Here is a 17551-nt window from a genome sequence, read left to right on the forward strand (position 1 = left end):
TTTAAAAAAATGTGTATATATATTAGGTGTTGGAATTAATTCGTAGCGTTTTTAATGAAAGAATGTTATTTATTTCACATGAGCATTAAAAAATACATTAATGAAAGTACTTCCCATCACTTGTAAAACGCTACGAATTAATTCCAACACCTAATATATATATATATATATATATATATATATATATATAAATATATAAATATGCCATACGCGTATCCAAATGTATACATTTTATGTAATTAAAAAATATCAAATAATTTTAAAAAATATGGATGCATTGTTGCAGAACGTAATTAATTAAATTCTTTACAAAATAATTGAAAAGCGCGGTACCTTGTTCCATTTTGGAATGCACATCATTTGCATGTGCTACTCATACACACACACACACACACACACACACACACACACACACACACACACACACATTCCATGCTTATGAGCTTTTCACATTCACTTTGATGAGTATGTCCGTCTGCATTCTTAACCGAGCTTAACGTAACCTACTTTCAACCGGTGCAACTTCTTGTAATTAGCAGACTGAGCTGCATCTCATGCGTTCCGACGACGTTACACTTCTTTAAGAAAGAATTTTCGCATAAGCAAATTTTTCTTACTACTAATACTGATGTATTCGAGAGTCTCTCTTGTTCTTCCTCTAATATAACTTTTTGTTTGCCGCATAATCTGTTACAATAATCTATTAAAATCTAATATAAAATTCTAAATTTCGACATCTCTCTATTTCATTGATCATGAAGAATGAGGATATATCTAAATTTACCATAAAATTGACCGATCGAATTTCTTCTCCCAGAGGTTACAGAGATTGTTTTTCCAATAAAAATGGAGAATACCTGAGAAATCCTCGGGGAGATTCATGAAACGCGACTTGATTAATTATCATCCCTGAAGGGTATGTCGAATTCTACGAAATTTGAAAGCAAGGTTTTCCATGAATTTATATGATAGAATTTAACTGATAGAGTTAATTTCTCTATATTGTGTTCATCTTTGTATCTGTTGCGCTGTGTAAACTATGGGATTAAAATTTTTATTATTATAATATAGAGTAATTTTGAGTATTACAAAATATCTCCCAGGAAGGGATTATTTTCAGAAATATTATTGGCAAGAAAAAATAATCTATTTTTAGCAAAAACACAAACAGGAAAAAAAGTGTAAACCGAAGTAATATTTTTAATTAAACATAGCCTTATAAATGTAATTATTATAATTAATTTGAAAACGATTATTCTTAAAAAAAATCTATTTCTTTAATTTAATAGTTATTCCTAAAAAATCGATTCCTTTCATGTAAATTTCAAAGTCTGTAATTATTTCAAAACCAATATATATATGTGTGTGTAAATATATATGAAAAGTAACAACATCAAAGAAGTTGAAAAGCATTTGTGATTATATAATATATCATTCATAGAACCAAGTTCTGCAAGCATATTTTTTATGAATGAATTACCGTGTATTCAAACTGCAGTCTTGTAATTTTTCTACACTTTCTACCAAAATTTTGTCTTATATATCTGCGGTGGCACATGCGCGGACAACGAGGTGCAGGAGGTAAAGCCTAGTTTTCAGTCAGTCGGCCGAGAGCCGTCGAGGAGCTCGAGTTGTATACAAATTTTGGTGCTCGCGATACACACACGAGGTTTCGAAAACTATCGTAGGCTGACAGAAATCGCGTTCGATTTATGAAAAAAAAGAACCGCAATACTTCTGTGTTACAAAATGCGTCAATCACTATAAAATTGACGACGAAACATGAAACTGACAAATCTTTTCTGCCAAACTGGTTAAAATGGAAATCCTCTGGTCGGATAAACCAGTAGAATAATGTCTCGAATTTTGCACGTGAAAAATTTACATGTGAAAATAAGACGTCGTGCACAGCCATAATTAATTGCAGTCTAAACCGAGGAAAGGCTCGATTCTGAAAGTTCAGTCGTGCAAAGAAATCCAAAGAAAACGCGAACGTGACACGACTGAGAGGCGCGAGACCGACGAACTTAAGCTTACTAGTGAATTTCCGGGGATATACGCTATGTGTTGATAACAGAGAGAAATCGATCTTTAAGCATCTCCAACTCTGACTTGCACTGGATGGAAAATGTCATTAAATCAATCAAACGATATACTTAACGAAAGTGTAATTAACAGAGATATTTTAAATATTATGTGTATTGTTCAGAAAAATCAGTGACTCCGATTTATCGTTTATGTAATTTGCAAAAATATTTAATAAGAAATAATTTTTAAATGCAAATAAAATTTTCTTTAACTCGAAATCAAAACTTTGTCGATTATATTTAAGAAAATCATACTATCAGTTAAACTATCAGAAATTCCATGGAGAATGTCTCAAATTTTTATATCAAAGTAGTGTAACATATTTATTTACAAAGATGCTAACACACGAAGCATGACACGTCAAATTGCCGAACGTGTTCGGAGAAGGACTCAGAAAGGATTCATTATTAGTTTCGCGGAAGTTAGTGTACACACGGGTTAATGTTCCTGTGTCTCCAACTAGAACGACGAGGAGAATACACGAAGTTATCCAAGCATGAACAAGGGAAGATCTGGTGCGACGGCCACCCGGAAAATTTTCATAGAGTTCACGTCACAAGGATTTCTCGTTTAATAAGTTTCCAGGTATGTTAAATGTCCGCTAATTAATATCAGCTAGAATTGTGGCATCTCGGGTATCTGCCTCGAACATATTTTATTTACGAATCATGCATTATGTACATATGAATATGCCAGGATGTGAAATAACTGACCATTATTGCGGCTATGTTAACATAATAACAATAATATAGAAATTAATATTATTATATGTTTACAATTGCAAATTACAATTTAAAATTATTTAAAAAATCATTTACCATTATAAATACCATCATTAACATCAATAGTTATGCATCATTATTCATTATAAGAGATATTTATTCGATTTTGAGTATACATTATTAAAATTTGTATAAAATAATATTGATATCTAAAAATTAAATTAATGTAAAATATATAAAAAGTATAATTTTATGATTTTACAAAATAGAAAAAAAAATTATATTTTTAGAACGATAAGATTCTCTTTAAAAATTCTAATTTATATCTTTGATATTTCATTGCCCGGAAAAAATGTTTCATATATAATAATATATAATTATATATAATTATATATTGTGTGACATATTTATTTCACATATAATTATATATAATTATATATATATAAAGTATGTCCATCATGTATGTATATAACATTTTATCTTAGATAGTTGTGAATCAAAGTAAATCGATAGAATTTAATTAATCCTTTTTCAAACATACATCTTTAAAGTTTACATTGAATTATTCGCGTTTGTATACCCATGCTGCGTTTTCACATGACTTCGTGTTTGACTTGTTATCCAAAAACTCTGCCAATTGTGCGAGTTTCTGTTCACACTTCACAGTATGACGTATCGACTTTCGATACCCGCACCCATTGCTGATTCATGACTGCGAATAGTTCCGACAGAGACACACTCCTTGCAGCATTATCCCACGTCACATGCTATGACGCTTAATAAGCGAGATATATAAATGGTGGATCATTTTCAGATTGAAAAATTGCCTTTTTATTATAAGATATTACTTCTATTCCGTAAAGATCATAATGTTTCGACGTTGCACGGCAATGCATTTGTCAATTTTATTTCGCTAATATTTTTCTAAGAATGTATACGAGAATGTCGAGTCACGTAATGTAGATATCGCAGATTATAACACGTGCGAGTAATATATTAAATGTATCGTAGATAGAAATTTTTCATATAAATCGTTTTCTTTTTTTTTTTACGTTTTATTAGATAGCCTGCTCTTTGCAAGAGGGAATTGCCTATTACCTGGTGTCATTATAATGACACCATTAAGTTTAATTAAAACAGATAATTCCAGTAAAATAATATTCAGTGCGTCATTTCTTTTTTATGATTCGTTATACACGATATTGGAGCCATTTAATGGCGATCGTTTATAAAAGACTGGCAGATGGTAGAAATCCTGTCTAGATAGGAGCTGAATTCCTATCTAGATAAGAGCTGAATTCCTTTTAAAAAAATGGAATCTAATCACGAGGGTCACCTTCGTGATGGAAATTAGTGGCCCGAAACAAAGTGGCGTGTCAATGGATGATATTCAATTTACTTTGCAATGTACGATAACTTGTCGCACGAACGATTCCTATCAACAAAAAAGGCAAGAGGGTTCCGGTTAAATGAAAACAAAATAGATTTCAAGAAACAAAAGAAAAAAGTTGAAAAACGTGAAAAAATAACGGGTCTCTTGTTTTAATTCTTTGATGTGCTGTTACAATGTAAGCGATTTATTTTAACGTAATGTTTTTCTTGATAAAGCTCGGAATCCTTTACATGTGATAAAAAAATCAATTTTTAATCTACGTAAATGATGGCCACGACAAAAAAGAATAGGAAGAAAATTTAATAGCGCGAAAACTTCGCGTTAATGCTATTGGAATTAATTCAATTTTTATTCTTTTATACATTTAATAACGTAAATAATGATTAATGATATATTTTAACTAAGTTCGTAATTCAAATAAAGCATACGAATATATCCGAGCATAGAAATTAGCTCAATGGCCTAATTTAGATGTAGCCGGACATGTCTAATTTTGTCTAAACATCACTTATCTTGATAAATAGTACATGTATACAAATTACGCGATAACGCAAGTATAATTTATACCTATTTGTCAGAAATGCAAGGGTCTGGAATTATATTTTACGCACAAATTATCTTGCAGTTTACATTTAACTATTTTATAAATGCTTAATCATATATAAAATTTGTATAATGTAATTTATATATCTATAATCATATACTAAAGATATCACTTTTTATTTTTATTATGCAATGACAAAAATAAAGAAACCCAAATACAGTTTTAAAAAGGTAAATAGGTAAAAAAGATTAATTGAATTTTGACACAAATCTCCTCTTGATACACAGAGCACCAATGGCTAAATTGCAAGGTAATTTTTTTGCTTTCAAGCCGCGCTGCCGAAACTTTCATAGAAAAGTAAAACGTATTTTTTGGATTCGCCCAAAAGGCATCGAATCAACTAGGACCAACGGTAGAATTGTCGAAGAGAAATGATACGATGCCAAATACGATACTCTAAGATTCAAGATTCGTGTCTCGTTAACCCCGTGACCCCTTCGCGATCAATTTCAGATAAAATTTCATTCGTACGAAAATCAAAATAGCAGAAGCCCCAAAAAAACGAATACGAGATACCACGATTTTATTATGACAACGTAAAAAAACATAAAAATATTCTTTTTTATGAAACTCTTGTATTAACGTCATCCTCACGGTTTGTCAGAATTACAAAATGATAAATTCATATATTTCGATCATTGTCAAACTTTCGTCGACGCTTAAGAAACATTTCAAAGCATTTGATAAATAGAATCTATTAACAAGTAAACTTTGTGCACGATGTGCAATAAGTAAGAAACTTCGTGCTTGGCAAGAAAGTTAGTAACGTAGAAACCTATGTTTTTGATAAAACATAATATTCATGATGGAACTTAAAAGAGAGCATATAATATTTTATATATATTTATACATATAAAATTATTCTTCGCATCAATCTTTTGATATATAATATGTAATGATAAAAATGCAATGTATGTTCATGTATGTATAGTAGCCCTTTTTCGTACCTTTTGTAATGTTGTTACCTTACTATACGTTACTTTTTATTCTAGCACGTTGCTTACTGCGCGAGTAATAAAACCTTTATTACGTCCCTGCACTCTAGTTCTACGTATCACCTCATCTTCATTCCCTTTTATTTTTGCTTTTCCAAATACACAACGAAAATGCTATTTAAAAATTCCGTACGAAAAACGTTAGATGTTATAATTAAATCCATATCCATACGTGCGGATGCGTACGTATTTTATTCACTCCAGATTTTTCCTTGCAATTCACAGAATTCTATGAATTGCAAGGAAAAATCTGAATGAATATCCAGAATCAGTTATGATTTAATAAATATCTAGTTTATTACAGCAAAAAAATGATACGCTGACAGAAATTGTCGTTATGACTCCTCACATAAATTAAATATTCATGAGTAAACTGTTAATATTGTGTATATATAGACTATGATTTATCCTCTTCGTGATCGTCTTAACAAAACGTATTCCTATTCATTAGCAAAACGAGCTTTCATCTGTGAAATAGTTCATTAAGATTCTTGTATATAATGAAGCCGCATAATTTCAAGCAAAATAATCTACGAGAACTGCTTAGTATAAGCTCACTCTATATATTTCATATATACGCTAACTAAAAAATGTAACAAAAAAATAAAAAAAATATTCAAAATAAAAAATATTTAATATTTATTATTATATATTTAAATATTTTATCACAACATTTGGAAAAAAAATCGGTTTTAAATAACAAATTTATTTCAAAATAGCTATAAATATCTAATTACGTTATTCATTCAAATAAGGATCCTTCGAATTTAATTTTACTTTCGTTCGCAATAATATTGCTTAAAAATACATATTCGCAATTGCTCACATTCTACTGGCGCTGAAGAGCGTTTTCACTGAAGAGCGTTTTCTTTTATGGTGCATTTTACGGGACCAATCTCTTAGGTAGATCCCTCAGCCTATTTAATGTCGTATATCAAATTTAAATGGAATTCTCTCGGCAGAACAGATAAAGTGGTAGATTATTTTGTGTGAATTACCATGTAACCCTTTCACAAGACTTGCACGCGCGAAGCGGATGTAAAATTACGCTCTTCCCACAGTCGACGATTACCGAGGCATCCAAAGTGCAAACACAATCAAGAATCCCTCAAACTTGAACATCCAAAAGTACCGCGGTAGAAGAGTAAAAAGTTTAACAACTTTGGTTATCAATGCTAAGATACACCTACTCGCAGAATTCTCACATAGGTTTGTAAGAATCAAAACACGTCTGAACAATCTTTTGCAACTTACTTCTGAACTGTCAGGTGGTCACATTATAAGCATTGTGCTCTGTTAAAACATTATTCTCTGTATCTTTAATCTTTAAGATTTATATAAATATAACTATATAAGATTTTTATTACAAGATTTTAATTTCATTCACATTCGATGTATATAATTTCTCTATTTCTATAACACTCTTTTTATTATGGAAAAAAATAAATATTTTCTTAGGCTGATTTCTAACAGAATTGATACGAGCTAGTCAATAACCAGGAGCTACGAAAGATACTATCATATGCAATTATCTAGCTTGCGCAATTATATGTACTCCTCCAGCAATATTCCGTACTCCGGGAAAGTTGAAACATATCTCTGACCCAATCTTTAAAACTACAGTTTGCACGAATGAAAATGTTTAATGTATCCTAAAATCTTCCTACAACACACACCTCGCGAACTTCGGAAATAAATTGACATTATCAACATTATAAAATCCCAAACTTTTACGGAATCTGTCAGATAATTTGTCAGGAATATTCTTTAGTTTAAAACGGATAAAATGTATCATATATGAAGAAATAACTTTGATATATAAGTATTTGTCTCTTTTATAAAATTGAGTATTAGCGGACAAATTAGATTTATATATTTCTCATAAATCAAATAAAAACATCAGATACAGAGAAATATGCTGTGAAATGTGTCAAACTAAACACGCGAAAAATTTATGCGAAAAAGAAATCGAACAACATGGATATAAAGTTGTCATAATAATACAGCGATATAGATTTTTTGTCGTAATGTTTTACAAGGTCCGCTTTTCAAAGCCAATACTGATCTCTTTCTTCCTTTTTGACATGTTCCTTAGTTTCTCTCTCTCTCTCTCTCTCTCTCTCTCTCTCTCTCTCTCTCTCTCTCTTCGTATTCCGATATGCTCTTATCCTCTGACATGTCCGAAAAATAGATTACCGAAGGGTCTTGTTCCGCTTCCTAGTAGTTTCCAGTAACGACATGAAATTCACCAAGCAGAAAGGAAGGTAGTATCCGCTTACAGAGCAATATCGAAGGTATTACAATATTTAAAGTAGGGAAACGGAACAAGGATTCTACACCATAATAGCGAATATTACACCTGTGACTCTCTCATAAGCATTGAAATGAATTCCTCTTGAAAGAATATTTAAAATATTATCACTTCAAAAATAACGACTGTAAAATTACTTGGAAATTCCTCTTAATCTCTCGTAAATTTAATAATTTCAAGTATTCGAATTAACTGAAGAACATATTTTACGATTTTTTTTCATTGCAATTAATCAAAATTGTATATTTAACAACGTTTGAATAAATTCCTATATTAATCATCATAAAAAATGCTTTTGTAAAAACAATTTTACGTCAACGTCATATATCTTCCCACACAAATGTATCTTAGCCTTATTAGAACATTTCCTTTGTTCTATATTTAATATAAAGAAAAAAACTTTATTGTATGCTTTATTAAGAATTGATGGGTTTTTTATGGGTTAGGTTATAGTGCCAAGAGGGAAAGCTACCCATTTTATTTGGAGACCCAGTATACGCTCCGTCAAACAAGGATATACATTATAGTACCGAAAGGTCAATCGAAATCACGGAAAGAAAAGCTCTTTGTCCCTAAAGTACGCTTTCCTAGACACGCTATTCCTCCGGTAATGGTTGCATTGCTTTATCTCGATTTATATTAAAATTCGTAGTAGCTTATCTAACAATAAAACGGAATCCCCATTCCTACGCATCATCTCAAATTATACCCGTTTATTTAATTAATCATTCCTACACAAACATATTTATTACAATATTATAATTTCGTTATTAAATTAAACACTCGTCAGCCAATGACCTTTTCAAATTAATTTCAATAAATGAATTAATATCAAATATTTTATTTTCGTTTCAAACTGGTGTTCTCAGTGTAATACAAAATAATAAATTAATGTTTTTGTTATTCCAGTAATTTCATAAAAATTCCAAAAGTATACCTTGTTAATTATAATTCTATTTCGAATTTTGAAAATTTGATACAAAGCTCTATACCTACTTCAGCATAAAACTACAAAGAATTAACTTACATGTATGTATAGAAAGAAATTAAATATTGATAATTAAAAATCATTACATTGTTTTTCATACTTATATTAGGTGTTGGAATTAATTCGTAGCGTTTTTAATGAAAGAATGTTATTTATTTCACATGAGCATTAAAAAATACATTAATGAAAGTACTTCCCATCACTTGTAAAACGCTACGAATTAATTCCAACACCTAATAAAATCTTATCAAATATTATCAATAATATTATTGCGTAACATGCAATAATATTATTGATAATATTTGAATCGTATTCATTAAATGAACGTAATTTATATTTATGAAATAGATTACTTTTGGCTTTAGATGCAGCTTTCAACTGCAAGAATGTATACGCGAAATAGTAATATCACTATTATCGCATTAGTTGACCAACAGTAACGTTATTACAGTAATAACGCTCTATTGTGCTGCAGTCAATATCGTTTCGTAAACTAGCTCCACCAAGTACCACCAGTAAATATAGCGAATAATATGCAGTCGGATGGCGGTGTCGATAATGGCAGAAAGAGAACAGAAATAAATCGTAAAACGTCATGACCAAATACGATGTAGAAAAATCAGAGCTCTCAGACGAGAGAGATAGAAATGACGAGAATCGGTGGGATTGCAAGGACGACAAATAGATAAATGAAACTGTTCGTTGGCTATTATGCGGCGGTTCGTTTCACATCCCGCATGCGATGTCACCTGTTTCATTTTCGTATCGCTCTCTTTTCCGTTTTGCATAGAGAGAAGAACCATTTCGCGCGAATAAAACTTTAAACAATAACTAAAGCAATAAAATGAATAACAATGTTATGCATAATAATGGTCTGAATCAATCATAAAATATCGTAAAATTTATTTAACGGTCACATTAGTTTTTTTTACTACTGATTTTTTTACTACTGATAATGAAAAAGTAAAAGAAATATAGTTAAAATATGAGGTAAAAGAATCTATTCTATAACTCTTAATGACTATGTAACGCTACAGTTATAATCGTTTACATTACAGTTTAAGAATTACAGAATAGATCTCAAAATTATTATTATTATAAAATTACTTAGCAAAAATATTAATGAAAATAATATATGATAATAATATAAAAAGTAAAATTATATAGCAAAAATATAAATCATTTGTCACGACCAAACATTTCGTATTTCGTACGAATCGTATTTCAACTGAAACCGAATAAACGTTGTTGTTCACATCGTTGGTTATCACGTTGCGTCGAAAGTTCTATTTTCGGGTTCACAGACAAAAAGAGCGAAATACTCTATCTGAAAACGTCAATTTAATAAAAAGCGCAATGATATTGGAACATACAATCGTTGTTCCCAATATAGTTAACCGTTTATTCATTCCCTCTGATATCACTAATATAATCGTATCTTCGATATTTGATAAAAAAGGAAACAAAGAGAATTCTTTATGTATATGCTCAATATAATTCCGTATAGATAGATACTATAACTTATATAATTGAAAAATACGTGCGTTTGTCAAAATGTTTGATTACGTTTATATAACTCATATTAAACGTCAAATTAAAATTAGCGTTAAATTTGAAGACCGTCCACTAAATTTGGCACAACAAATCTATACAATTTGCAATTCGATAACGAACTAATCCTTCGATTGATATCGAAGAATAGATTCCATGACCAACAGGAAATTAGATCATATCCCTTCAACCATGAACAAGCAGAATTATTAAATTACACAATCGAGACAGCATATTATAGTGTTCATTACGAAAATCCTAATTTGCATCTATAGAAGCGTGCCTCGTAGTAATACGAAAGTTTCTCAAACTTTGACGGCAGATTCTGCACTTAGTTATAATGAACGAAAAGTTCCCTTCCTAACTACATTTATGAAATTGTACTGAGATTATACTTTGGATGTAAATGGCAAATATTGATATCTATATTTTAAATTTAGTATAAAATAAAAAAAAAATAAATTAAAAGTGTTTTTATATTCCTTTACAATTGTTTTAATCATATCGAACACATGCTTAATAGCACTTTTCCATTGACTTTAATTAACTTCAAATATCTTTTCCTCTTTAAAATCTAAAAACGTTAAATTCAATTCGCATCTTTTCGATGCAAATAGCTAAGAAAACCCTCAGAGATATCACGAATTGTTTCCAACATCTACTCGAAATCGCGGAATATCCTGCGAGAGGCAAAGCTTCGACATTGTAAAGATGGGTTGAGAATCTGGCGAAGGAACAAAGAATAAAAGGAAAGTCCTCTGAATTCCGAGAATGTTCAAATGCGATGTGAATCGCTGATCTCCCGCGATCTTTAGCGTATAATTTATCGGATGTGTCTAACTTTCAATAAAATTAATCATTAAAATTTCTAAGAGATACGCACAAATTTTATAAACGTTATTCTCAGAAAGATGACAATCTCTGTCTGTCGAAACAAAATTATCGGAATCATAATTTATTAAAAATATACTCCTATATCTATTTTTCATAATTTAATTTATAACCTGCGTTACTACAGCACGCATGTAGTCAGTTGTGTGTTAGTTGTCCATTATATTAATTTAAATTAGCATTAATTTTTTTTTATATATGTATAATTAAACTATTTTTTATCTCTTATATTTTCAAGCATTGTAAATGTATAAATCATAATGCTTTACAATCTAGTATATTTTAATGTTCCTAGAAATTTTTCAGAGTTTTTACATAACCTTTAAAGAAAGATTTATTTTATATAAAGGTTGCAGGATTACTAATTTAAAATCTGCTAAATGTATGTTACGAGTAATGTTATAAGCTTGGATTTGCACTCCTATTCATTTTCGTTTCCCGTTGGTAACATAAACCACGAAGAAGATTTTGTAAATTATGGTGTGACATATACATATAAAAATAGCCATCTATTTTATAATAATCATGTACAAAATACATGATGGTATTACTTCCAAGTATGTATTCGTAGTAATGATCTATTGTAACACAACAGGTGGATCACAATAGATCATTCTCATGATACGCCAACGTGCGATTATTCATTGGGTCTTTTGGTAATAAATAATATGCCATCGCAAAGTGGCGATTTCACATATGTGCGATAGCATAAGTCGTTTTTTGTGACGTCCATATTACGCAAAAAAGAAAGTTTTTTCCGAAAGAAAAAAGGTACAATCCTCTGTTGTTAAACTTTGATAATGGAACTTCTTTGGCAAGAAAACTTTTACGTATGCTCAGTACTGTTAATATAAATATTTAAATTCGCTAACTAATTATAATCTGAGATCAAGTATACACAGTAAAAACTCCATTATTAATAAAAATTAAATTTTACTAAATTACCGCGGACATGGAGAAGAAAAATGTACAAAAAAATTAAAATAAGCTAAAACAGTGTTTCTCATTTTTCACGCACATTGTTTCCTATTTATTTTATTTTAACATTAAAAAATACAGGTAATTTTGAAGATTAAAATAATAACATATTGCTTGCTCATTAAATTTGTTATTCGTACTTTAAATAAATATTTAAAATCTATAATTATGTAATTTTTAAAAAACACTTTTTTCAAATATAAGATCTTATAGTTTTACAAGCAAAAATCTCTACATTCTAATATTTTTTAGTCTAAATAAAAGATTAAGAAAAGAATAAAAGGGTAATAGATCATTAAAATAGACTAAAATAAAATAAATAACTCACCCCAAGGTTGTTGTGCCATCGCTCGATGCCTCTCCTTCTTTTCGCAGATTACAGTCCATTGCACTTACATAATATTCGCGAAAATGCGGACAATTATGATCGCGATATTTTTTACGGCACTCCCGAAACGATTATTATAATTCAACAATTACGCGACACTTCGTGCAATATCTCCGAATCTCCGAATCGATCACAGATATTAAGTTTTTCTTTTGATAAATTCTTTATTAGACTGCAATGTTAATCTGTAACAAATGAAAAAAAAAATTATTATAGCAGCGCTCAAAATATCTAATATTTAAAAAAATAACTATTATATTTTGATATCCTTAAATTTTATATTCATACTTTAAATATAAATATTTAAAATAACTATAATTAAAAAAAAAATCTCTTTTCGTTAAATATAAGATTTTATAATTTTGCAAATAAAAGTCTTTTTGTTTTAATTTTTATTTTTTTTAATTTAAAGATAGAAAAAAGAGTAAAGAAATAATAGTCAGTTAAAACAATGACAATATATGAAAAGTAAATAATACTCACCCTAAGGAGGGTGCTCCTGATGCCTCTTAGGCCTCCTTCTCCTCTCAAAAATTTATTATTTATAGAACACTCGCGAATATGTTACGGACAGTTACTTTGTATGACACTCCCGAAGCGATTATTAATAACACAACAATCACGCGACATCTCCGAAACAATTACGCACTCTTAGTTTTTCCTTCAATAAATCCTTTGTAGTGGCAATGTTAATCTATAACATACAAATATAAGAAAATATTATATGTCGTTCAAAAGAATTAATATAATAAAAAGATAATAATTTAGTTAACTTTTATATTTGTAAATTAAAATGGAAATATAAAAAATTTCTTTTTTTCTTTACCTCCACATTATTACTTCTGTTAACTCCTCATAAATAAAGAAATTTTTTAAATGTTAACGAATAGGAAAAATGTTTACCAAATCGAAAGTATAAAATATTTAAAACATTTAATACAAAACATTTAATATAAAATATTTAATAAAAAACAACACAACACATGCGCAAAATATGTGAAGCTTCTACTATACATATAATCCTGACGCAATAAATAACTATCTATAAAACAAAATGTTAAAAAAAAATTGTATCTAATATTAATTTATATTATTTAGAAGTATCATATATATCGTAATTCTTGAGGAATTTAAAGCCATTATAAATACTTTCGAACTTTTACCATACGCGTACATTCTCTAACTCACATTGTTATGCTTTAGGAATGCTTTTTGAAAGTTGTCGAAAGTTTCTGCCGTAAATCATAGTCTATGTATATGGGATCGCACCACAGAATAGTCATCACCTCTAAGCCAGAAATTTTACTCACAACCGCAACCACGTGGCTGTATTAAAAGACTAAAACCCGTATATATTAAACATCAAATATCCTTTTTTTATTTAAAAAAAACATATAAAATAAGATTATTATTATCTCATTTCTTTAGAATATTTATGCAAAAGTCATATATTAATATTATTAATTAATTAATCACAGCCAGAGAAAATCAATATGGAAGCACAATTAAATCTTTGTGTGCTATTCGTTTCTGGAACGAATGAACGAGAGAATATATATCAACTTTAGCACATGTATCGGTAAAAAGCATTTTCGTTCACTCGCAAGCTAAATATCTCAGTTTTTCCTAGCATCATTCGTACCAGCTCCTCTTATCCTTCATTCGATCTCTCGACTTTCGTACTCAAACCTTCGTTCTGCATTCATCAATATTTCTCGCTCTTATTCGCTAACACCGCTCTATCCTGTGTGTCTGAGTCGCAATTAGTGAGCGGTATGACGCGCAATTGCAGTGACAGTTATATCGCATGGCGTTAAAACGCATACTGAAAACGTACTAATTCATATTCTAATCATGAAATCATGGGAAAGCGAGTTAATTTTCATTTCCTTCATAAACGTTGTTCGTAGCTCTTTAATTATTTCTTTGTTTTATTTATTTCAGACTAACGTAAATTAATCAACTGTATACTTAACGATCTTTTGTTCGAGCGTTTGCTCTATTTATGAAACACATTAAATTATTAAATGGCACAAGTGCAGCTGTCGTAATTCATAAAAATAGGAATAAAAGATTCTCTATTTATTTATCATTTTAAAAAGAAATCTCTTTAAATGCGCAGTTAGTTTATTAAATCCAATTTAGTACAGCTCTTCTATTCGCAAATTATAAAATTTAGATTTTATATTTGTAAATTAACGTTAAGTTTTCAACATAATTAGCGCCAATTACCACTTTACAAATATTAAAACTGATTATAGAACTGTTTAATATAGAAAATTAAACTAGAACTATTATCATAGAATATTAAAAAGCGTTGATAAATCATGTAGGCTATTTTTTAATTAACTCATATATGCATACGTATGCGAATTGAATGCTTTATTATTATACCACATGAATTTAATTTAAATTTAAATATTCAAAAGTTGCGAAAGAGGCATCACAGCATGAAAATTAAGGATAGATCACCTTTAAAAATTCAGCAGAGAGTAAGAGTTATACGCCGAGAGTTATACGAGAATTTTAATATTAATTAGAATATAGAATTGATGAACAAGAGCGCGATAATTAATAAACCACGACTTAATTGTATTTAGTTACCCGATCAAATTGGATTGAGCAAGATCACATTTTCTCATTACCACAGCTCCAATGCGTCACCGGATAAATCCACATTAGTGATCTGGGTTAACGAAGAGGTAACACTGCAGGTATTTAAAGTGGCTTGCAAATGTATACCTTCGAAGTATATAAGAAGTATATAAGAGAAAAACAATGGACAGTCATAACATAATCTGCAGATAGACAATTCTATTCAAACTCTTCTGTGATATCTCACCTTATGGAAGGAGACATAATATAAGAAAATTGATATCAAAACTAACAGAAGCGTAAAATCTGCAAAACACATCACTTTTATTTGAATTAACAACGACGCATTTCCTTGGAAAATTTCTATGATAAAATCACAGTTACAAAAAAAATTGTCTTTTTACACTTTAATGATTATATACACAAAGCGTTGTGTAGATTGTAAAGTTTCATATCGCTGCATTTAATGGCGGGAAATGTTAGAATGAGATTCACCCAAGTCTAAATTGAACTTTCATGGAAACAGGAAAGATTCCGGAGATATAATGTCGTTTACAGTGAAAACAAGTTTTAGAAAATCTACGAGAGAAGTCCTGAAACGGACGGGAAAAAGAATGAGAATGGGATTTAAAAAGTGGACTGATTCTGCGAGCGAAAGCTCGATGATAGTTGCTCGATTAAATCTATTTGGGATTATTATTTTTCAACTCTGTCTAAAAAAAACAACAATTTATTTTCCAAAAAACATAATATCAATGCGTGTTTATACGAGGGCAAGGTGAAAAGTTATCGGCCTAACATAGATGGTACTGCTACAAATAAATGTATTTTTAAAGTAAAAAACTTATTCTTTCTAGGCCGAGAACTTTTCACCTTGCCCTCGTACTTTTTTTACGCGTTTTCCTCGTAGAGAATATTAAATTTCAGAAAAAATCGAATCTTTTATTCCTTTCATCGACGGTAACTGTATCTCGTTGAAACCGCAACTCTTTATGTAAAATAACATTCTACACATTCTTTGGTAAATACAAATTATAAATGACTGAAGTAAGAATTTAAAGTACACACACACACACACACACACACACACACACACACACACATATGTATATGTATATATATATAGTATATATACATAACTGTGGCACGGTCGGTTGCGCTTATTAAATAGCGCGATTTTACTGGCACATAATATAATAAATATAATAGTAAGTCTCATCCAATTTATGCGGAATTTAATACTTCTCGACATGCGCGCATACTTGGCTGACAATATTTCTCTGTTAGATTATATCCTGCAGAACCTAAATGCGAAAAATATTGCAAGTGGTTTTGGAAGCAAGAGAGGGAAGATACTGTGGAAAGTAACGTCGCTCTATAAGCTTGGGAAAAATTACCACGTATGTCAGTCTACACGTTTTTCTACAAGAGTACAGCGTACACTGTATGCTGCACACGTAAACTTTGTAACACGTATCCTTTTTCGCCAGATCTAGATAAAGCAGGGTATACGATAACGAAAAATTTTAAATTGTGCATATTAGTCAGATTATGCTATAACTGCTGTAAAATAGAGCCACTTTAATTACGTAGCATTTACTTCCGCAATATTCTGTATTACATCCGAATCAATTTTAAATATTTAACATGACCATACAAAAATTGTGCTTTTTAAATTTTATCTCAATATATTCTTGCAAAAATTCAGACAATATAAAGTTTCAACTGGATATGTTAACATTTCACGTGCATTATCGACAAAAATGTCTGCCATAAATCGAACTGCAGTGGTAACATATAATGTATATATACGTTCCTGGAGAAAGCCATAAATTTTCAAAACAGTTTATAACAATTCAAGCATACGCAAGCCAACATTCAAGTTTATTGTGGCAAACTTCACGGTTTGCTACATTGACATTTTTGTGTATGATTATTATTACATCAATTCTCATTTAATATAATTTGCAGATGAATCAATAATTTTGTAGCGACACAAAAAGTAGCGATTACTAATAGACGTAAAGTACTTACAATTTCAGTAAAA

At 29.9% G+C, this 17551-nt stretch overlaps 2 protein-coding genes across 4 annotated transcripts in view; one reads left to right on the plus strand and one right to left on the minus strand.

Moving 5' to 3' along the window:
* The window catches only part of tyn (trynity), a 196376-nt gene that overhangs the window by 163326 nt on the left and 15499 nt on the right, over positions 1-17551 (minus strand). The window contains exons 2-3 of the mRNA XM_087412159.1: positions 13393-13603; positions 12850-13094 (exon numbers count right to left, since the gene is read on the minus strand). The gene's annotated coding sequence lies outside the window, so the exon portion shown is untranslated. The remainder of the gene's footprint in view (positions 1-12849; positions 13095-13392; positions 13604-17551) is intronic.
* LOC105151995 (hypothetical protein) overlaps positions 1604-17551 on the plus strand; it is a 35957-nt gene continuing 20009 nt past the window's right edge. For all 3 annotated transcript variants that reach the window (XM_011065999.2, XM_011066001.2, XM_011066002.2), the window contains exon 1: positions 1604-2673. The gene's annotated coding sequence lies outside the window, so the exon portion shown is untranslated. The remainder of the gene's footprint in view (positions 2674-17551) is intronic.

Source organism: Acromyrmex echinatior, chromosome 12, assembly GCF_024713525.1.
Source record: "Acromyrmex echinatior isolate Ae372 chromosome 12, ASM2471352v2, whole genome shotgun sequence".
Classification (NCBI taxonomy): domain Eukaryota; kingdom Metazoa; phylum Arthropoda; class Insecta; order Hymenoptera; family Formicidae; genus Acromyrmex; species Acromyrmex echinatior.